Genomic DNA, 15,122 nt, shown 5'->3' with positions numbered 1-15,122 from the left:
CCCCTTCTTTTTTTTTTTGATTTCTTCTTCTGTCTCATGATTCATTCCATTGGTTACAATTCTTCTTTATACTTGACTATTGTGCAAATAAGTTTAATGTGCAGGTATATGTAGAAACTATATCAGGTTACATGTCATCTGGTGGGGAAAGGGGGGGAGAGGGAAGGGTAAAAAATTTTGGAACTGAAAAACTTGTGCACTGACATTGTAAATTAAAAATAAAAAGTAAATTTAAAAAAAGGAAAAAAAAAGAAAGAATGTAGATAAGTTTGCCTGGTCTTAGTTTATGGGAAAATGGGTAATGTATAAGGAGGTAGGAAAGATAATCATAAGCAAGCATTTATTAAATGCCTACTATGTGCCGGGCACAAAGCAAAGCACTGAGGACACAAACAAAAATGCAACATCTCTAGCCCTACTCTCATAGAGCTCAAAATCCATGGCAGAAACAGCATGCAAACAACTATGTACAAAACAAGATGTATACAGGATAGAACTGAGGTTATCTCAGAACGGAAGGCACTAGGATTAAGAAGAGGACTGGGAAAGGCTTCTTACAGAAAGTGGGATTTTGGCTGAGACATAGAGTAAGCCAGGGAAAGCAGAAGACAGGGATGAAGTGGGACAGAATTCAGGTATGAGGAATAGCCAGTGAAAATTCATGAAACCAACCCACTATCTTTTCTTTGTCCCTACTCTACTGAAGGTTCCATTTTTCCTTGTTCATAGGCTTTTTATTATTCTCTTTTATGTTCATTTTAGGTCCTTCATTTGGAAGGGATTCCTCTTCTAAGATTTCCTACTTCCAAGAGTAGCCATAATCACTTCAGGGAAAACTAGTCCCAGGAACACATTTGCAGAGGATCCGAACTGGCTTATACAAAAATATTTCTCTAAAGACATAATCCCTAATTTGGGGGCATATTTTTTTAAAAACTGCACATTCACTGCACATTCCCTAAAGCCTAGAGCTTACAAACAGTCACATCTCTGGGGAGCCCCAAAACTGACAGGGTTGAAGCAGAGATAATAAAAATTTAATTATTATCAGCAATGATGGTATTTAATAATTGTGATCTCACTGGGAACAATTCTGAGAGAAATCATTTGCTTCATTACAATATTGAATGATGAGCCTAATAAAATCTCACATGGAAAACTTCAGAACTATAGGCCTAAGTGTTCCCTAACAACATTTATTACAGTGATGTAAGGTTCTGAAGCCTGAAACTCAGGTCAGGGAGAGCAGAGCAGCCTTGGGTTGTCTTTGGCATCATTAACTAAAAGGTTAACAAAATGCAGCTCCAAATGCCTGGTGAATCTATGAAGGGATCTATTTTCCTAGGGAGTTGGCATGGAGGAAGGAGGTATTTTGGAAGGAGAACTAATTTGGAAACAAAACCAGGGAGAATTTGTAAGGCAAATGCATCAGTTTCATTGTGGTATACCTTAAAGATCACTCACTAGAGTCAGAGGACCTGGTTCAAATTCCTCCCTGACACCTATGTGCTGTAGTGAAAGACACATAACCTCCCTGGGCCTCACTTTCTCTTAATCATAAGAGAAAAGAGGGTTCTGAGGTCATTTCAACTTTAAGTAAATAATCCATCTTCAAAGTATAACTTTGGACTACCTTTACATGTGACATTCCTGTCATAATTAGCAAAAGGGAAACTAAAACTTGTTTTATGTCATAAGGCTGGGAATGTGTCAACTAGGGGAGAATACTGCAGCGGTCAAGTACCAGAACAAAAATGGATACTTATTTCAGTTGCATTTGAGGCTAATTTATCTTTCTGGAAAGAAGAAAACAATACTCATTCCATAGCCCTCTATGAACATACAGCTTCTGGTTACCATGACAAAATTGACTGTAATTGTCCACTTCCAGTTTACCTCCAACTTCCTGTGAGTGTTTGATTTTAGTTATGTGTGTATGTTGTTTCTTCCTTTTTCTTTTTTAACAGAAGTTTAGAGGACCATGATTTTATTATTGTCTTAATTGTATTAATTAAGAAATATTGACTTTTCATTATTTGGCTTTAGAACAATATAGCCAAATAATAGGGTATATACAGTGCTTTAAGGGTTTAAAAAGCACTTTAACAACAACAACAATAATAATAATAATATAGCTCATTTGATCTTCATAATAACTGTGTGAGTTAGGTGATAGTATTCCTCAATTTGCAGATGAGAAAACTGAGGCCAAAAGAGGTTAAGTGACTTGCCCAAGGTCACATAGCTAATAAGTATTGGAGACTTTATCTGAACTCAGTTCCTTCTAACTCCAAATACAAAAATTTTATCTTCTGAGTCACCTAGTTGCCCTAGTAGCATAATGGAACATGGTGATATAGAGAATATCTCTGACCCACTACCCACATGCCTAAAGGAAGAATGTGAACAGTGTTTACAAATGGCCTTTAAAAAACAAAAACCAAACTTTGGAAAATCTGTCAGAAGGATAACTAACAAGATGGCAGTGAATACACTTCAGACTCACTTGCTTTGAGAAAATCAAGAACCTCACTTCAGAACAGTGATTGGGGACCATATTAATTCATCCATAGCAAGAAAACATCATGTTGAAATCAGTCAACTCAAATTCCTCTGGAAATGATGACCTTTCTCCCCAAGAAGGTCTTTTTGTGGTTCTGTTTCCAATACTTTTTTTTTCAGAAGGCCTTCAAAATTCCTGAATTTAACCCAAACTGATTATGATGTAAGTAATGTTTCTTTAAAAAATATTAAAATTCAATACAAAACAAAAGATTTTAATTTGTGGTTTTTCTAAGTTAATATGCAGCCTCAGGAATTAATTTCTATTTGGATTTAATACCATTGCTTTAAGTGACACTGAGAGAGAAGCTGTTATTGGTCCTCACCACTGGGGTTTGATAGGAGTAGCTTATAGAGCAGATGCTGAAGACTAACATGGAAGGGATAAGACAGATAACACTAACACTGAGGATGGCTGCTATCACAGGTTCACTTTTGATCTGTTCAGACAAGAAAGACAGCTTCAAAGGGATCAATAATCTTAATTTATTCTGGTCTAGCCTCTCACAAGGGTTGCTGATAATGGGAGCACAGCTCCTACATTCTCTAATCACCCTTCTCACAGGGGTTGGAGAGAAAGGGGGGCATTTACCCCTACCTTGATGGGGTCAATAGAGACAAGCGCAACTTGTGCATGCCCCTAAATCCTCTCAGACCTCAATGGGGGCCAGTTGAGGCAAAACAAATTCCCCCCAAGCCTTGATGGGGGCCAATCAAGGCACACACAGCATTCCAGCTTCTTCATTCAACCTTAAAGGTTCCCCACTCCTTGACAAGTGCACGCCTGACTTATAGGGCATCAGACAAAGAAGGCATATTGCCAGCAATAGCCTCACAAGTTTACGTCACCTCATTCCTATATCTCACTGTGCAGTCGCAGTGGATGTTTACAATTTAGACACAAATTTTATTATTTATCATTATATAATGCTGTACAAGTGTGGTGGAGGTGTTTTGAACCATGATCATGAGAACTTATATCTAATACCTGGGAACAAGAGATTGTTATGGCTATGGATTCTGGGAAACTGAACTCTAAGAAAGAATAGCAAAAATCCACTTTACACACACTAAAATTCACTTTACTTACACTAAATCCACCTTACTTACAGAAGGGAAGGTTTCCTTCAAAGGCTTGCCCTCTTCAGGTATGAAGAGTAAAATGACACTGGGGCAAACTGAGGCATGGTTTCTCTAGGACAAGATTACAGCTTATTAACAGTAATATGTAAAACTCTTAATAGAATGAAAGAATAATACTGGGATGTTTTTTCTCAGTTACACACACAGGAAAATTTTCTTGTAGCTAGATTAGGTGAAAAAAGGAAATAGACAACTTTGCTCCCCACCCCCAATTACTCCTTGACCTCCAATGAAGCCAATGGTTTATTTATCAGGCATTGCCATAACCAATGTTTGTGTCAGTTTGCAGAACTCTGAAGGTTTTAGAGATATCCTTGAAGTTCAAATTCCGGGGTGAAGAGAACACAGTGGAAGGCCCAGATGATGGACAACAGCAAGATAGCCTTTCTCATATTTGGATGCCATCTACACAATTGGTCCTACTTTTAGACATCATCTCTCCATCCCTCCTCAGAACTGTCTCATTTTGCATGGATTGTGTTGTTGTCTAGTCTGAAAAAACATAGAATTTGCTTGCTCTGAATGATACTTCCAGGGAGAAATATATGATGTGGGACCGACTTTGCCCACGGCTGTGACTTGGGAGTATTTGAGAAACTGTGAGTTTGGTTCTACAAGATTCCCCAAGCCACAGACTTGAAACTGTTCATCTACCCCAAACCTTAGCAACTTCTCCAAAGATTTGCCTGAGCTATATGAGAAGCCCGTTTGGATTGAATGCTAACTTTCAATTTCTTTCCCACTTTCTTATATGAAGTTCCATACACAAAATTTTTGCTATGTGTGAAAATTCTCTGTATCCCATAAATGTAAAAGATGTTTTCTGCCTTTTGAATTAAATATTTAAGGGATCTATACTCTCCTCAGTTTTTAGATAAATATGTTGATAAATAATTACAGTTAATCTAGTCAATGGATTTTTAAATTTCGATTCAAAAGGATTGCTTAAATACCTACTCTGTGCGCAGTGATTTGTGAAGCACTGGGCTCCATGCTGAGCACTGGAAATTATTGAACATGCTTTTTAAAAATGTTGTTCCTGGGGAGTAGAGACCTTATTCTTTTTTCTCCCATTATAGGAGCTCAGTATATTTATGAGAAACAGGCTGAAAAGGTACAGCATGGATAAATGTGTAGTGTTGCCATTGGATGACCTAGTTTCAGATTCCATTTTCTTCATTCTGCAGGCCCATGAGTGAGTACTTAATCCCTCTAAGCCTCAGGTTCCTCATCAGTTAAATAGTTTACAATACTGCTATAGAATCTATCTCATTTAAGATTATATAAATATACATATATATATATATACACACACATATAATACATGTATATGAAATAATTTGCAAATATCCTCCACTATCACAAGTGTTAGAGTCCCACCGAATCATTTTAGAAAGAAGCTACTCAATAGTTAAATAGGTTAAGGAAAAGGCATTTATTAAGCCCTTACTGTGTGCGAAGTACTTTTGCTAAGCTCTAGGGATACAAATAAAAGTAAAGGCAGTACCCTCCTTAAAGGAGCTTACTTTCTAAGAGAGAGACAGACCACACATATGGGGATTGATTTATGGGAAGGAACATTTCTGTTTGAAAAGTACTACTATTCTACCTTGACTTTAACTAAATACAAATTACTATTACTAATATTATTCAATTTAAATTAATTAAACTGCAAGGTTGAAAAATGGGAGCTATCAGTCTCACAGTATTTTGCTCTGGTTAGACCATAAGTGTGTCTCCTAATTTCAATTTCCTCACCAAATTTCTTTCTTTCCAGTAATGCTTCATATTACTGCCTTTTCTGCCTCTGACTTATTTGAAGTAAAGATCATGCCAGTCAATTGACTTCCTCAACAACTCTTTCTTCTGTTGCCAACTTGTTACATAGTTCCTTTATTGCCGGTGAAACCCTTTCACTGTGAGATTTTGTCATATTGTATAGGTAGGGATTTCCGAAAACGGGAAACAAAATGACATTTTTATTTGATTTTCACAGCCTCCACTCTAACACTCTCATCTTTGGGAAACATGTTGCTATATATATATATTTATTTCACCTTGAGAGTTAAAGGTTATGAGAAGAAGAGAAATAAAACATTGGCCAGAGTAGACCAGTAGTCTATTAAATTAAGTATCCTGCCTCTAGCAAGAACAAATTTATCATGTTTCAAAGGCAGGTAAAATGATGTGGTTTCTCTCCTTCCATGTCCTGATCTCCAAACATCTTGCTCTTCCCTCAGGGAAGACTGGGGTCGAGAGGTTAGGTGGCTATGTGAAAGTCATATAGCAAGTTAGAAATAGACTTAAATCCCTGATACAAGTGTTCCATTCTCTATCTACTGAAGAAAGTCTTTCTCTTAGGGATAATAATATAAATGAGATATGGATACAAATTCAGGAGAAAGTGGGTTTAAATTGTATTTCATTGGATTCTCACAATAACCATCTGACCAAAGAAAGGCATTTTTTTTTAAATCACAGATCCTCAGATTGGCAAGGAATCTAAGAATTCATCAAATTTAAATTGCAACTCGAACAAGAATCTTGCCAGCCTCCATTTGGAACATATCTTGCACTGTCTCCATCATTACTATCTCCTGATGCATTTAACAAACGAGGAACCTGTCACTAAGAGAGGTCAAGCAGCTTGCCCAAAGTCAACAAGCTAATAAGTAGCCAAATTATTACTGAAACCAGTTCTTCTCATCCCAGTCCTGCGGCTTTTGGCACCATATAGCCTAAATGGTAAGAGGCTTTTTGTTGTTGTCATTTTGTTCCCAGAGCAACAAGAAAAGATCAAAGATGGATATGGTATCATAATAAAATCTACATATGCTTGTTTTGATACCTAAATCTTACTCCATGCTTCTACGTGTTAGAAACACTTTTTACTTTCTCCCCTAGAAGGTGGTATTAGTGCAATTGCAAATGGAAGTGAAAACTGATTTCCTACAAGTCATTTTTTTTTACTGCCTTGTAGGTCTTACCCCATGGATTCATCTTTCCATTGTGCCTCACTGGTAGACCAATGCAAGTTTTTGCAGGTGTCAAAGAGAACATTGAACTATGGTAGGGTCCTTATCCCCCAACTATACCCTCTTTTGTTGACCTTTATATTTTCTGGGTTGTCTTGAGAGCTTCCCCTGGGTCCCAGCTCTCCCACTCCTCTATGAGCCAGTGAGCCCCAGAAGTTCCAATTTCCCTCCCTCAGGACAAGTAGACTTTACAGGTACAAAATCCCCCACTCATTTGGTAAAAGGTCGTCATCTCCCATCACACATAGGAGCATTCATCCATGGAACCCACTCCCACCTCCAAAGTGAAACCTCTTTCCTTCCCCCCTTTTTCAATCTTTCTAGCCCCTCTTCCTCACCCATTGCCATATAGGTTTTTCTCTTTTTGAGAGAACATAGGTGAACTTCCCCTAAATATTACCCTTTGAGCTGACTCTGATGCCTTACTCGCTGCTCTCTGTTTTCCCTTCTCCCCTACCACATTTCATGTTATTTCTATGGCGTAATGGAGTCCCAGATAAAAAAGCTGTAGGCATACTGCTGCCAGGTTCTGTCCATAATGCCACTTGTCTGCTTCATCACTGTTGTAGTTGTTCAGGGTCATTTTCAGTCTTGTTCAACTCTTTGTGAACACATTTGGGGTTTTCTTGGCAAAGATACTGCAGTGGCTTGCCATTTCCTTCTCCAAACTCATTTATAGATGAAGAAACTGAGGCAAACACGGTCACGTGAATTGCTCAGCGTCACACAGCTAATAAGTGTCTGAGTCCGATTTGAACTCACAAAGAGAAGTCTTACTGAATTCTGGCCCAGTGCTCTATACACTTTACTACCTACTGCACTGTTAACTTTACCATATTACCACCTTCACCTCTGTCTCCTTGTGTACATTAACAAAGTTTCTCTCATACTGGTCTATATGATATCACTCTGTTGCTGTTGGTTACTGCATTTATTCACTCTTCTTCCATTTCTGTTATTTGGGGTATTGAGAAGCAAATAATCTCTCCTGTCTGGTTTTCTTTCTAAAAATGTTATTAATTCTTATTATAGAATGTCCATCTTTTGTCCTCTGTGCTTAAGCTCAGATTTCCAGGACAGGTCACCTTGGGCTGCATGCTGAGCTCCAGTGCTTTATTCTATTTTTCTCCTCTTTTTTCTAATGTCTGTAGAATCATCTTTGTTATTTCAATGTCCTTTCTTTCGTATTTGAAGGTTTTTTCTGATGGCTTTCAGATCCTGTTGTTTCTAAATAGAATTACTAAATTTAACCACTGTGTGTCTTGATTTGTGGCCTAGGTTGTTGCTGTTGTTTCCTTTTCTTCCTTCCTTCCTTCCTTCCTTCCTTCCTTCTTTCTTTCTTTCTTTCTCTCTTTCTCCCTTTTTTTTCTGGAGACAATACACAAATTCTTTCAGTTAGAAATTCATTTTTATGTTCAGTAATTCTAAGAGGTTCTCTTCTATTATTTCCTTCATTATGGTGTTAAGGTTTTTAGTCCTATTATGTTCTTCTGGGAGACCTATGATCCTCCTATCCCATCGTCCAGATCTAGGATATTTGGCTTGCATAGTAAGCATATTTTCTTTAATGTATGTATCTTTTGCTTCTCTTTCTATGTTTTCCTTCCCTTCTGCGATTTGTATTCTGAAGCTACTTGTTTAGAACCCTTGTTTCGTTGGTGAGCCTTGGCATTGCAGATTCAAGTTTCCGTACTCTTCTCATTATTTTTTTTTTCTGTGTGGGACATAAATTCTGCCCTCATAATATTTTCTTCTCTTTGAATCATTCAAGAAGAGTGTGTTGTAGTTCCATATTTTCCTCAAATTCCACAGGGCCCTCTGTCTCATCAAGTGGTAGATCATTTCCCCTCATTTTGCAGCATTTATCCATAGATTCCTGAACTCATTTACTAGATCTGGAGGAGGGTTTTCTCTTTGGTGTTGATTTTCCTGTTGATGTATCTATTTATGTTCAAGATCTCTGAGATTTCTTCTTCCTGAAGTCTTTGGTACTTTCAGTATTTTTCTTCCTTATTTTTCTTTATCATCATTCCTGACTTCTCCCTCTGATGATCATTTTCTTGGGGCTGGGTGCAAAGCATCTAATCTCCTTCAACATTGGGAATTCCAGTTCACCAGGCCAGGTCTTTGCCATCACTGACTTTGGGGTGCTCACAATTAGACTCAGCTAGACGCTGTGACCTTTCCCTCAGGTTTGGGTGTGTGCTGTACAACTCTCCATTTGCATGTATCCTGTCCTGATGACCTGTCCCTATTCACTCTCTGTTCCTTCCTTCTCTCCCAGTTCCCTAAAGTTTCAAGCCTGCTTTTCCCAGCAATGGCAATTTAGAATGTTGCATGCTGTTGCTCTTGGGTTGCCACACCCAGCAGACTTTTTTTTCCTAGTTGTTGTTCCAAGCTGATTGTTAAAGTCTGAGCAAACCTGACACAGCCTTACTGAGAGTACAATGATGAGGTGCTTGTGCTGGACCCTAAATTCTAACAGCCTCTGCTTGGGTGCCTGTGCCTGAACCCCAATTCCAAAACACATCTAGTTCTCATAAAACATCTAGTTCTCAAAACATATTATCTCTCAGGCTGTCTCTCTCTAGCTAAAGGGCAGCCTGCCCCAACTTTTCTCTGCTTCTTCCTTAGTACACTGAGTCATAACCATATTTACTATTTACTGACTTTTCTAACATGTATCTGAGACCTAGTATTTTGTCTAACGAGACCCTAGATAAGAAACTATATAGAGATTCCCCTTTAGCCCTGACCGAGAGGCTTAGTGACTTAGAACTTAGTGACATTTCACAGTAGAAACAACACCCCACCATAACCTTCCGTGGGCTATTTCCTAGAGAACTCTGAGTAATATGCCTGTGCAATAGTTACTAAATGTGCATGTTCCTTTAAGAACTAACCACTCCCTAATCCCACCCCCAAACACTAACTGACATGTCCTCCCACCCCTTAATCGCCTATTAGCTTCTACAAGATTCCCCTGCACCTCTTGATGGTTGCAGGTTCCCTAAGAACTCTTGCCCATTGAAAAAACGTAATAAATCTTTGCCTCCTTGACTTAAAGAATGCTTGCATCCCTGAATTCATTCCAGGCAGCCTCACCCTGGGAACTTGGTTTGGGATCCCTACATCCATGGGTTTCTTCTCCACCTCTACAACAACACTAAAAAGAGGGAGAAGGAAATGGGATGCAAGAGTAGATTTTATGTCAGCCTAGTTGTTTCCATGGGTCTGCTAGTGTAAGTTCTCTACTGGTAGAATGGGAGGTGATATGGGGGCTGAGTAAGGTCAGGAGCAGTGAGCATCATTTCTTGTTCTTGTTGTTTTTGTTTTGAATTACCTTCTTTTGGATTTTTGGTGAAAGTGGAAATAGAAGGTTTTTTTGTTGTTTTTTGTTTTTTGTTTTTTGTCTTTGGTGCATTATTTCTGTTTTGGGAGGCCTGACAGGTCATGAGGATCAGGAAAAACGTCTAGTCCTAGAACTGCAAATCACCTATTTCATTACCACATCCATCTATTTGTTTCTTTTTTCCCCAATGCCTGAGTGATATACATAGGAACAACATTTTCTCAAGCAGAAATAGACATTAAACAGTGCTTCATTAATCTTAAGGAGGAATAAGTGGCTCAAAAACTTACACACACACACATACACACACACTCCTAATCCTGATCCTTTCTTTGATTCACCAACACAATGTGTCTCCTCTATGCTTCTCACTAGTAATTCCTTTCAGCAGTGAGCAGGCGAAAAATAGCAATGAATTCAAGTTCAGAAATGTAATGATGAAAATAAAGATTATTTTTTGCATTGTATACTTTGCATTACATACTGAAATATTATAGGCTATTAAACACTGTAGTTTATGTCATCATCCTCAAATTCTCATTTTTTTTTTCAAAATAATTTCCTGTTCTTTTAAAATTCTTTCATTAAAATCTTGGCAGAATTATTGGGGGGGGGGAAGAAAAATACCACTTTGGAATATTAATATATTTTAGGTAATTTTTAAAGATGACATCTTTCTGCAAAAATCACAAATTGTTATTTTCAGTTTGCAGTCTGGTGAAAGTATCCAGCTACATTTCTGCTGGCCCATTAATGGACTGATTTCTAGGTGTGGTTAGGTGATAAATATATAATGATAATAGTAAATATTTATTATCAGTCAAATAAAAGTTTTGTTCTATGGTTTACCTAATTATTGCACCCTGCATTGTATCTTATAGAACCATGATAACTGTTGGGCTTTATCTATGATTAGATTTAGCCTCGTTAGCTAATTAATATAATTATAGGGATAGAAGAGACCTGAAGTTCAACCACTACTGTTCCCTGCCATTAGCACTACACTTAAACTGTCTGATAGATGGTTATGATCCCTCAAATCCCTCCTTAAATTCATCTTTTAAACATTAGTCACTACATTTTGCACCTTTTCCCCAATAGTGCTAGCATAAGATAGCATGACTCTGGACATTCAATACCTTCAAAATGGGAGTTTTTAGATTACATGTTCTCATAATTGCTAGGAAGCCATGGGAGCTTAAATGAGAATATGCTTGGAATGATGAAATTCCATGGGATTCACTACGACGGTGCTGCCAGATTCAAGACATTATATACCTAAGGAATGCTCTATAGTACAAATGAATAGTCCATCTAATTGGGAATCCTGTCTCCCCATGGTGATCTATGCCATCTGTTTCGTAGAAAGGTGGAGCAGAAAACTGCCTGCTCAATGTACTCACTAATGTTAACTCTCTCCCACCCCCAGCCCCCTGCTGTGTAAGTGTTTTGTCTTTGGGACTTTATAGTAGTGGTCTGGAATCAATAATTTAGTGGACATGACCAACTGCTCAAAAGTTAATGGCTTGGCCTAATACTATTGTTCATTCAACCCAGAGACTCTTTACTTTTAATAGAAGAAAGGAACAAGAGAGATAAAAATTAGATGAGAAGGCACACTGGTGTCTCTTCATATAACATCTTAATAACTGTTATTTATATAGGCAATGGAATAAGGAGCCTTGATTTTAAGAGAATGAAGGTTCACAGATTCCCTTTGCCTGTTCAAAGAATGTATATCTAGTGGAAGAGAGGAGAAGAAGGGCCAAAGGGTCCAGAGTATTTGTAGGAACATATTATCCTTTTCTGTTGAACACCAGTGCTTGGGATCATACTTTCATAGATCTAGGGCTGGAAGGCACCTTCATTTGTGGATAAATAAATAAGTACACAACAAAGAGGAAATGAGAGGGGAAAGTGAATTATCTAATGTCACACTCACAATGAGCATCAGTTAAAAAATGTTACTGGGTGTATTGATCAAGAAGTTTACAAGTCTACATCTCCATGGAACAGCTGATATGTTTACTATGAGGAAAGACAGGACACCTGATAGATGGCTTACTCAATTTTTACTACAGAAACAGGATTCAAAGCCAGTTCTTTGACTCCAGAACTAAAGGTCTTCCTTTACAGCAATATCTTATCTCATACTTCTCCTGCAAACCCCATGACCCCAACAATATGCCAAAGTCGTTGCTAGTGCCTAATAAGTGAGTTGATTGATTGGGTGAGTTCTTGAAAATAATATAGGTCACTTAAAACTTGGCTCCAATGTTCTTCATTTCTCACAGAAATAAATAGCCATATGTTTGGAAGTATATAAAAAAGACACAAAACATAGTCAAATGTAGACTAAATATTTAAGGCAATCATTCATCTAGCTGATACTAGGAATACGCATAATTTTAAAATCAAAAATTTAAAATAAATAAAAAGCATTTCAAATAAGCAACTAACAGGAGGATTTTGAATTCTATCTGGATCAGTTTCACATTTAGAAATGCAACACATGGATAAGTTTGTATCCTTGTCCCTTCAAAAAGCTATCTATAAAAACGCGATACATAGTGAATTTCATATGATAATTCTACAAAGTGAAAACCAGTAGCAAATTTTGCTAAAATCTTGCCCTTGTCAGAAATAGAGAGAGGGGGAGAGAGAGAGAGAGAGAGAGAGAGAGAGAGAGAGAGAGAGAACGAGAGAGAGAGAGGAGAGAGGAGAGAGAGAGGAGAGAGAGACGAGGAGGAGAGGAGGGAGACCGCGAGGAGGGAGGAGGAGAGAGGGGAGAGAGAGAGGGAGGAGAGGAGAGGAGAGAGGAGAGGAGAGAAGAGAAGAGAAGAAGAGAGAAGAGAAGAGAGGAAGAGAAGAAGAGAAAGAGAGAGAAGAGAGAGAGAAGAAGAGAGAGAAGAGAGGAGAGAAAGAGAGAGAGAGGAAGGAAAGAAGAAGAAGAAAAAGAAAGAAAGAGACAGAGAAAGAAAGAAAGAAAGAAAAGAAGAAAGAAAGGAAGGAAGGAAGAAAGACAGATTGGATTAGGAATAGGATAGAAGATCTAGGCTTGAGTTCTAGGTCAACCATTTATTTGCTGTGTAGTTTTGGGCATATCACTTAATCTGACACTGAGTCTCCTCAACTCTTAAATGGTGATGATGTTACTTGAGCTTTCTACTTTATAGGCTTAAACTCCAATAATCTAATTAAAGTGGGATTTGAGCTATATGAATATCTTTTTTTAATACAAGTCATAGTTCAACCAAACCGACCCATCCTGTATTACTTTTATCTGCTCAATAATTTGCCCCATGTAATCTATTCGACATTCCGGTCACCATCTTTGAAATCTCTTGCTATTACAAGGATTCATGATGGACTCATCATTTGTTTTTTACTCGTCCCTTCCAGGTAATTTGGCATGTGAATGTGTATGTGTGTATGTATGTCTGTGTGTTGTTTGTGTGTGTTGACAGTCAACATGCTGCTTTAAACCTGAATTCTAGTTTCATTTCCAACACTAACTAGCTTCAGGACCTGAGAAGTCACCTAATTGTAACAACAATGTTGCTTGCAGCTGCTCTAGAGGTGTAAGGTCAATAACACAAGCACACAGGAGGGGTGCTAGTGCAGGTCCTTTGATCAGCTTTTCTAAAGAAAGCAACTTTGAGGGGTTTACAATCTCACTTTAATTACACATACATATAATATTCACTTAGTTCAGGAGAAAAAGTCAGCACCCTGAACTTCAGAGAAAACACAAACCAAAATTACAAGCAGAAATTGTAAGCAGAGCAAATAAACACAAACAAACAGACAGGGCTTCTAGCCATCTGATTAAGACAATACATATACAATTACCAGAGAGAAGCACCAACATCGGATTTTCAAAGCCAGGGGGCTCTTTAACGGCTACCCAGAGTCTCATCTGGCCAAATCACATGAACACTCTCCAATTAGTGAACGCCAAAGCAAAATCTATGCTATCACAGTTCTGAGAGTTCTCGATTCTCAATTCTTGATTCTCATTTCTGAGTTCAGTTGCTATCCTTTGGGTATATGTACCATTTTTTCAGGGTCTGAGTGCTTCACACCTCTCCAGGGATTCACCCCACTCCAGGGCTTCACAACTCTGTGGCCTAATTATCCAAAGGGGTGTGGCCTTCCTACAAACAAAGGCAAGACCCACTCAAGGGCACTTGATTACCCTAGTGCTGAGAAGCACACCAAAAGGAAAAAAAAAACAGTAAAAGTCCCACTTTGCTTTGCCCTTACACTAACCCTCTGGATTTCATTTTTTTTTTCACTTATAAAATTGAGTACCCCAGTCATCTATCAATCAGGTTTATTTCTTACTCTCTTAATGTGATCAGGTTATCTTTTTAATTTATTCACCCTTTTCTCTGTTGTTGATGGTAACGATGAAGATCACAACAATGACAATGATGATGTATTACTTCCTGAATGTGCATAGCATTCTTTTTATTTCCCTTTTCATGATTTTTTTTGTTTGAAATTGATGGTTGGGAGAATACAGTATGTCCTAGAATGTGACAGAGTTTATTGTGTTCATTATGTACAAAACAATGAGTTAACTGCTGGGGATACAAATAAGAAATTGTGATAGTCCTGGCTTTTAAGAGCTTACATTCTGTTTGAAATAGCAGATGGAAAGGCCAGATAGTTTTAGGCAGACTGCAAGAACCTGAGAACCTTGGACAGTATGTGTAGGACGATCATCTCCTACCAAGAGGATAGTGGCTTCAAGGCTTCGAGTAGAATCGAGTGTTGAGATAGATTTAGTGATATGGAGTCAGTATCCATCTGACAGTGGGAATCCAGGGTCTGGTGGAAACTGGACAGTGGGGCACTGAGGGTTGGTAGGGTAGGAGAAAAGTCTGTGGCTCCCTTCAGTGGCAGCAATTAAGGCTGACTACATAGCAAATAAATGGCTAACCTGGGGCTGAAACCCAAACCTTCTAATCCTAGTCTAATCTTTCCTGTTTCTTTGTTTCTTCCATTTTTCTTCCTTTCTTCCT

The sequence above is a fragment of the Trichosurus vulpecula genome, chromosome 8 (assembly GCF_011100635.1).
Source record: "Trichosurus vulpecula isolate mTriVul1 chromosome 8, mTriVul1.pri, whole genome shotgun sequence".
NCBI lineage: Eukaryota > Metazoa > Chordata > Mammalia > Diprotodontia > Phalangeridae > Trichosurus > Trichosurus vulpecula.
The sequence above is the reverse complement of the archived record's forward strand: the minus strand, read 5'-3'. Positions refer to the sequence as shown.